At 41.4% G+C, this 6,925-nt stretch overlaps 1 protein-coding gene across 1 annotated transcript in view; it reads right to left on the bottom strand.

Annotated features, from left to right (window-relative positions):
* LOC116827688 (putative G-protein coupled receptor 141) overlaps nucleotides 1-6,686 on the bottom strand; it is a 39,334-nt gene extending 32,648 nt beyond the window's left edge. The window contains exon 1 of the mRNA XM_075062590.1: nucleotides 6,592-6,686. The gene's annotated coding sequence lies outside the window, so the exon portion shown is untranslated. The remainder of the gene's footprint in view (nucleotides 1-6,591) is intronic.
* Nucleotides 6,687-6,925: the final 239 nt, after the last annotated feature.

Genomic DNA, 6,925 nt, shown 5'->3' with positions numbered 1-6,925 from the left:
CATGTGTAATCTTAGATAATAAAAGAGGCAGGTGAACTCAGAAAAGCAGCTTTTTCACCTCCTCGTTTATCCTGCAAATTGGTGTCGAGTCTTTCCTTCACCCTCTCAAGCAGCTACCACGCTGCACAAAGACAGTGACCCAGAGCAGCCACCTTCAGAAGGGTGAGAAACATCTCCCTCCCACGCCCCTCCTGGGCCTGGCTGCCAGGAGAGGGACCGAATATGCTAGTGGGGAAGCACAGCGGGAGAAGGACAGAGCCTTCCCACCCCTACAAAGTAACTCTCGTGGGATTGGGATAGCGTGGCAGCCCCAGGTTGTGCACTGGCTAGGGGGTCTCTAGGGAAGGCACTGGGAGCCGGTTCCCTGGTCGCCACTCAGCTGGAGGTAGGGGCATTGCCTTAGGGGGACCATATAGCAAGTGTGAAAAATCGAGACGGGGTGGGAGTAATAGGAGCCTATATAAGAAAAAACCCCAAATATCAGGACTGTCCATCTAAAATCAGGGCATCTGGTCACCCTACTTTGCCTGCACTTCCCCTGCTGACATGTCTGTGAGCTCTGAGGAGACACTAATGCTGTGAGTCTCCCCAGGCTTGGCCTAGCCCCAGCCAAGCCCAGAGGCACATGCTCCCTGGTCCTGTGGCCCCAGCCCCTCAGGAGCCAGCAAGATAGGCTGACCTGGCCAGGGAGGTGGGGCTGAAAGTTCCTCCCAGAGGCAACACATTATGGGGTCATGTGTTTTCCCCTACTTTACATTGTTCCCTCTCGCCCCCTAGTATCAGGAGGCACCTGTCATCTATGCTTTGGCTTGACCTTTGCTGTGTCTTTGGACTCTGACTCTGATCTTTGGCTTCTGACCCTGGCGCAATGCCTAGCTCCAACCACCAGGTCAGACTGCCAGGTTACAAGCTCTGACACTTAGCCAAAGCCAATTGACATCAGTAGTAGTTTTTCTGTTGACTATGGATTTAGAGTCTTCACCATTTCTTCCTGAGAGACTAGTGCCCTTATTCAGCAAAACACTTAAGTGTGTGCTTAATTGAGTTACTGAATTTGGACCAAAAGGCATCAATTTGCCCAGGATCAATTTGCTCAATCTACCTTTTTCTCCTTTCAGATGTGTGACAGCACTGAAAGTGAAGCAGTGTCTCCTTGGCTCAAACACAGATTTTTTTGTTAATTTGATTCAGGGAGAAAAAAAAAAATTTCATTGTCTACATTAAGCTGACAAAGAAAAAAAAATCCCACTCAGCACTAAACAAGAATCCCTAAATAATTTGTGGGTTCATTTTCCCCATGTAGAAAGTGTTGGACATATGAACTCTAATCCTACATCGTTGCTTATCCAGCACTCAACATGAAGGGAAATCATTTCCGCCTTGATTTCATTTTTGAACTGTGGGAGCTCTTCTGAATGTTAAACAACTTGATGAATTCATGTTATTTGCATATGGTGACAATGTCAACTGTTACACCCTTTCAGGAACTTTCACATTATTTTGTAGGTAAGATTGCTCTGATTCAGACTTAGCTGTCTGCATCTGTCGTTGTGAAGTTGTGTCTGAGACTAGAGGTGGAGCACTGCAACATCTCGGCTTCATCTTCAGCTAATAGCACTGACAAAAAGAGATGTTCATGCTGCCACATGAGTTAAATCCCCGCTGTTCATGGCAGTTAATGGCTAGCAGAGAGAATACAATACTTCCCTACAGAAGGTCATAATGCCATTCTTTTCTTAAAGAAGTGATTTTCAGATCCATGCTCAAGAAACCATCTCTCGACACTGTCAGTCTCTTCATTTCCTCCCAATTAATTCCTTCTCTCAGATATTCCTTAACAAGAATGACAACTGCAACACTGACACCCCTCATACGGCACCAAAATATTCTTAGCTGTTGAGCTAAAATCCAACAATGGAATGATTCCCCACCACCACGCAAAAAAGACTTGTTTCCAGCAAGAGCCTAGTTCTTAATTAATATTTTCTTTTATTTTATATGGCCTTATCAATGGCAAATGAAAGAACAAGAAGTTTCCCAGATTGAGTAACCTATGTCACTTTTGAATTCCAAGTATTTCATCTGTTTATATTTTTCTTTCTTTACACCTGCACAATGAAAAGAGGCACTTTTATGACATTCTAGGTGCCTCTGACCATTTATTTTAAAATACAGTAATTCGGTTGTGACCCTAAAAAGGGTCCCTGTTCAGTAACAGCAACTTCTACCAGGCCTGACAAATTCACTACACCTAACACATTGCTGCAATAGTATTAATGTATAAAGAATATCATGTGAGATCTTAAATGAAAGCCAGGATCATGATGGTCATTTATACTGTTGTGAAATGTATGTACTGATTATATTTTAAAAGTTATGTCTATATGCTGAAAATATGTCCTTACAGTTTGTATCAAGGTGTTATTCCCCAGCAGAGGTGAAAATCTGGTTTTAACAGACAAAGGGTTGTATATTCATACATCTGCCTAGGTTCATATGTAGATTAAATATTGTAAAGCAGACACAATTGGAGCTACATTTCTATTTCAAGTCAACGTATGGATATGAAGACAACCTGGACGAGCACATCAGGAAAGGAAACACAGGAGGTCATCCAGTCACTGGGGTGAAATCAATGAGTTTGGGGAAATATAAGGAGGAACATAAGGCCATTTTGCTATCCATTTACTGAGGAAACACCCTTGAAGGGCATAGGGTATTCATGAAAACTTGGATCCTGGTTTGACTGGAAACCAACAGCTCTGTCAAAAACTAAATCCTTGGGAGAAAATCTGCTGTATTAAATAGGAAAGGTAGCCATTAATAAGTGAGGACCTAGGACTGTGGTTAGGTTTTGTTTTGTTCTGTTTGTAACCATTCTGTTTCCAATATGTTTACTCACTATTTATCTGAATCTTTGAATCTCTGTTCTGTGTTAATAAACTTATCCTTGTTTTTATTATGAACGCATCTCAATGCTAGGGTATTAAGCCAAGTGTGAATCCTCAGCTGAAACAAATAAGCTGATGTGTATACTGTTTCCTTGGGGGACAGTGAACTTGCTTATTTCTGACAGGTTTCAGAGTGGTAGCCGTGTTAGTCTGTATTAGCAAAACAACAAGGAACCCTTGTGGCACCTTAGAGACTAAGAAATTTATTTGGGCATAAGCTTTCATGGGCTAGAACCCACTTCATCAGATGCATGGAATGGAAAATACAGGAGCAGCAATACCCCTCTGCCATGTACATTGGCCAAACCGGGCAGTCTCTACACACAAAAAAAAAATGGACACAAATCTGATATTAGGAATCATAACATTCAAAAAATAGTAGAAGACCATTTCAGTCTCCCTAGTCACTCAATAATAGATCTGAAAGTGGCAATTCTTCAACAAAAAAACTTCAAAAACAGACTCCAATGTGAAACTGCAGAACTGGAATTAATTTGCAAACTAGACACCATCATATTAGGCCTGAATAAAGACTGGGAGTGGTTGAGTCATAACAAAACCTAAACCTAATTTCCCCAATACTAATTTCCCCCTACTGTTACTCACACCTTATTGTCAACTCTCTGAAATGGGCTATTCTCATTACCACTTCAAAAGTTATTTTTCCTCCCTTTATTTATTTATAATTTATTTTATCCTGCTGTCAATTGAATTGTCTCATTAGACTGACCTCACACTTGGTAAGGCAAATCACATATTTTCATGTATTTATACCTGCTCCTGTATTTTCCACTCCATGCATGCTGGTTATTTCTGTGTGTCCAGTGATAGGGGCTGGACCTTGCAAGAGCCACTGCTAGAGGGACTTTGGGATGAGGTATATCTTGTGTTCCCTGCAAGGCAAAGGAAGGGCTGGCAGAGTTCTGAGGAGAGTGCTTTAGTGGCGGTGAGGCTGATTGTGATAGGGAGCTGGCTCACAGCAACTACAAGAAAGACCCCTTCATGCTGGCAGGCAGTGGGTAACAAGGTGACTCACAGTCCTAGGAACTCCAAGAAAGCATCATGTCAGTATAGCAAAATAAACAGCACTCCTGCAGCATATGATCATACTAATAATCATGCAGTAAGACAAAGCAAAATAAACAAGCACACTTCCCACTTCCCTACGTGTTAGTCTTGAACAACACGTGCCTTTTCACCAGCCCTCTTAAAAAGATGTGCTTTGGAGCATGCCCTGAAGGTCAGCAGATTCAGGCTGTTTTGGACAAAGGGACAGCCATATATTTCAAAGGAAAGGAGTTCTCACTGAGAATATCCTATTTGGTCCCTTTTCTTTTATAACGAGAGGGCTCTGGCTCAAGTGTCTCTGCAGATCTTAATTTTGGCAAAATATCCCAGGGAAAGAGACAGTCTCTCAGGTGGGATGGTCTTCAGCCATTTGGGGCTTTAAATGTCAGAACCAACACCTTAAACTATCCACAAACTACAGGCAGCCAGTGTAGAACATTGAGCACTGCTTAAACATGCTTCTGGCTAAGAGGCAATTCATGCGAGGAGACTGACGTATTCTTTACTAGCTTTAAGAGGTAGTCTTAAATACAACAGTCTAGTTTCGAGGTGACAAAGGCCTGAATTATACTGGTGAGGTTCACAACAAAAAAAAAGCTTCAACCTTCTAGCTTGAAATGAAATGAAAACAAGCCATCTTGACTACCGTTGAAAGACAATCATGCAATGATATTTGAGAATCCAGCCAGACTCCTTAGTTGCAGATACATAAGTAATTATAAGCAAAGACCTGACTACAGTCAATGGAGGGGGAATGGTGGGGGGCAAAATGGGCAGTTTGCCCCAGGCGCCCTGTGTGAGAGTTCTCCTAAATTAAGTGACATTATGACGTGGCACATGGGGTAGCAGTGGCGCTCAGGTTTTGGGTAGTTGGATATTTACTTTTCATCCATTGTTAGGAAAAGACCGGTCACCAGCACCACTCATAATGTTAATGTTTCCATTTTGCATTTTCTTTTCAGAAATGCGTATTAAATGCTGGAAAGTATTTCTAGGGTGTGGATGTGATGCTCCCCAGGGGTACCTAGGGTTGTGAGTCACCTCACCACTATCTGACTTTAGCATGAAGGAGTGTTTGCTGTGGGTCAGCTCCCTGAAACCAACAGCCTCTGGCACTACAAGCACTGCCTCCCGGGCCTCTACAGGCTTCATGCGTTCTATATAGGTAGCGACAGGCACACATCAGCCCCCGAATACTCTGAGTGTTCTGCGCAATGTCCAGCCCCCTATCTACTGAAAACTCCCAGAATTACCAGGCCTACTATTCCCAAGGGAACAGCACACACCAGACTGCAAGATTCAACTCAGGACCAGCACTTTGCTTAACTCTACAGTACTCAGATATATTTATGGTGAAGACAAGAATACATTTATGATCAGAGATTCAAGGAACTGTGAGTAAGAATATTGGAAACAAATGGTTTCATATAAAACAAAACAATAAAACACATTCTAGAGACTAACAGGTTAACCTCATGTTTAAAGAAGTTCTCTCTCACCTAAAGTTCTCTTCAGCATTTTCAACCAAGACAGAATGAGACCCCACATTCATGAATGCAGAAGCCCTTGTTTTCTTCCTTAACAAAGGGCACCTGGGTGTCTTCCTTGCCTTCTAGAAATAACCCTAAAGTCCATTGTCTTTACTCATAAACAGGATAACATTCCAGGACTTGCTTTTTCCTATGTGTTCTTTTCATGTTGATTTCACATCTCTTCATTAACATTTGAATTCATATGTAAGTAAACATCCCTTGTGTTAGCTTACAATGCTTAATTTACATTCTGACAGAGAGAGAAACATTTTTGTCTAAGAGAAAACCTGTATTTTACCTTTGTTGGTGACTAATACCTTGATACAGACTCTAAGGATATGTTTTCCATACATATACATAGCTTCTTACATAGTATCTCTACATACATTTCGCAATGGTATTGATGACCAGTGTGACACTAGCTTTTAATTTAAGACCTTGCGTGATATTCTTTGGTGAACCAGAATGTATACATCAAAATCAGGATATTCCTGTAACCACCTTGCCAATTGGCATTAAGAGGTTTTAGTGGTCACAGCATAGGTGCTGGAACTGGGGGTGCTGGGGATGCAGCAGCAGCCCATGGCGTGAAGTGGTTTCCATCACATACAGAGTTTACAGTTTGATTCAATGGCTCTGAGCACCCCCACTATACAAATTGTTCCAGCACCCCTTGGGTCACAGCAGACACTATGATAGAAGCAGGCCAACGTTCCAGTACATGCATCCCTGACCACTAAGTAAACACTTTTAACATTATCGTACTTATCTAACATAAACTTCACAGAGCACAATATTCACCTCAGCTGCTGCAGCCTAAGTACAAATGTGACTTTTTTAAAACTTTATCCTAAAGATTTTTCTGGTAGCTTTTTTTTTTTTTTAAAGTTTTATCTCCTGACAGAATCTGGTAAATTCAGTTTAAAGCTGAAGCGTTTTCGTTTGAGTTTAAGAGGACAGCTCAGTTGCTTTGTCTTCTTGTTCCTGAGAACAAGATCCTAACTTCAGCATCACTGTTAAATACAATTAAAAGTGCTTACCTCACATTCATTATGCAGAAGAATGCAGATATTTATCAGGAGAATCACAGAGTTCACTGGAAATTCAACACTGTACAAACAGCTACTGCTGAAGAACTGAGACCAAATGTTTATGGTTCCTGAAATATCACAAACAACCACTAAACCACAAACGAATGTCTGACAAACTCACTCTGCCTGATCCAATGACCTGATGTAAAATTTCTAAGTGTCTTATTATATTTTAACATACATTAAATATTTCCAATTATTATAACAGACAACTGTTTGAAAACAATTGCACCTGCATAAAAAAGGGATCCAAAGTAACTGAAAGGGGAAAACATAGTGTGTG

The sequence above is a fragment of the Chelonoidis abingdonii genome, chromosome 2 (genome assembly GCF_003597395.2).
Source record: "Chelonoidis abingdonii isolate Lonesome George chromosome 2, CheloAbing_2.0, whole genome shotgun sequence".
In the NCBI taxonomy this organism is placed as follows: domain Eukaryota; kingdom Metazoa; phylum Chordata; order Testudines; family Testudinidae; genus Chelonoidis; species Chelonoidis abingdonii.
Note: the sequence above shows the minus strand (reverse complement) of the source record. Positions and strands in the feature narration are given on the sequence as shown.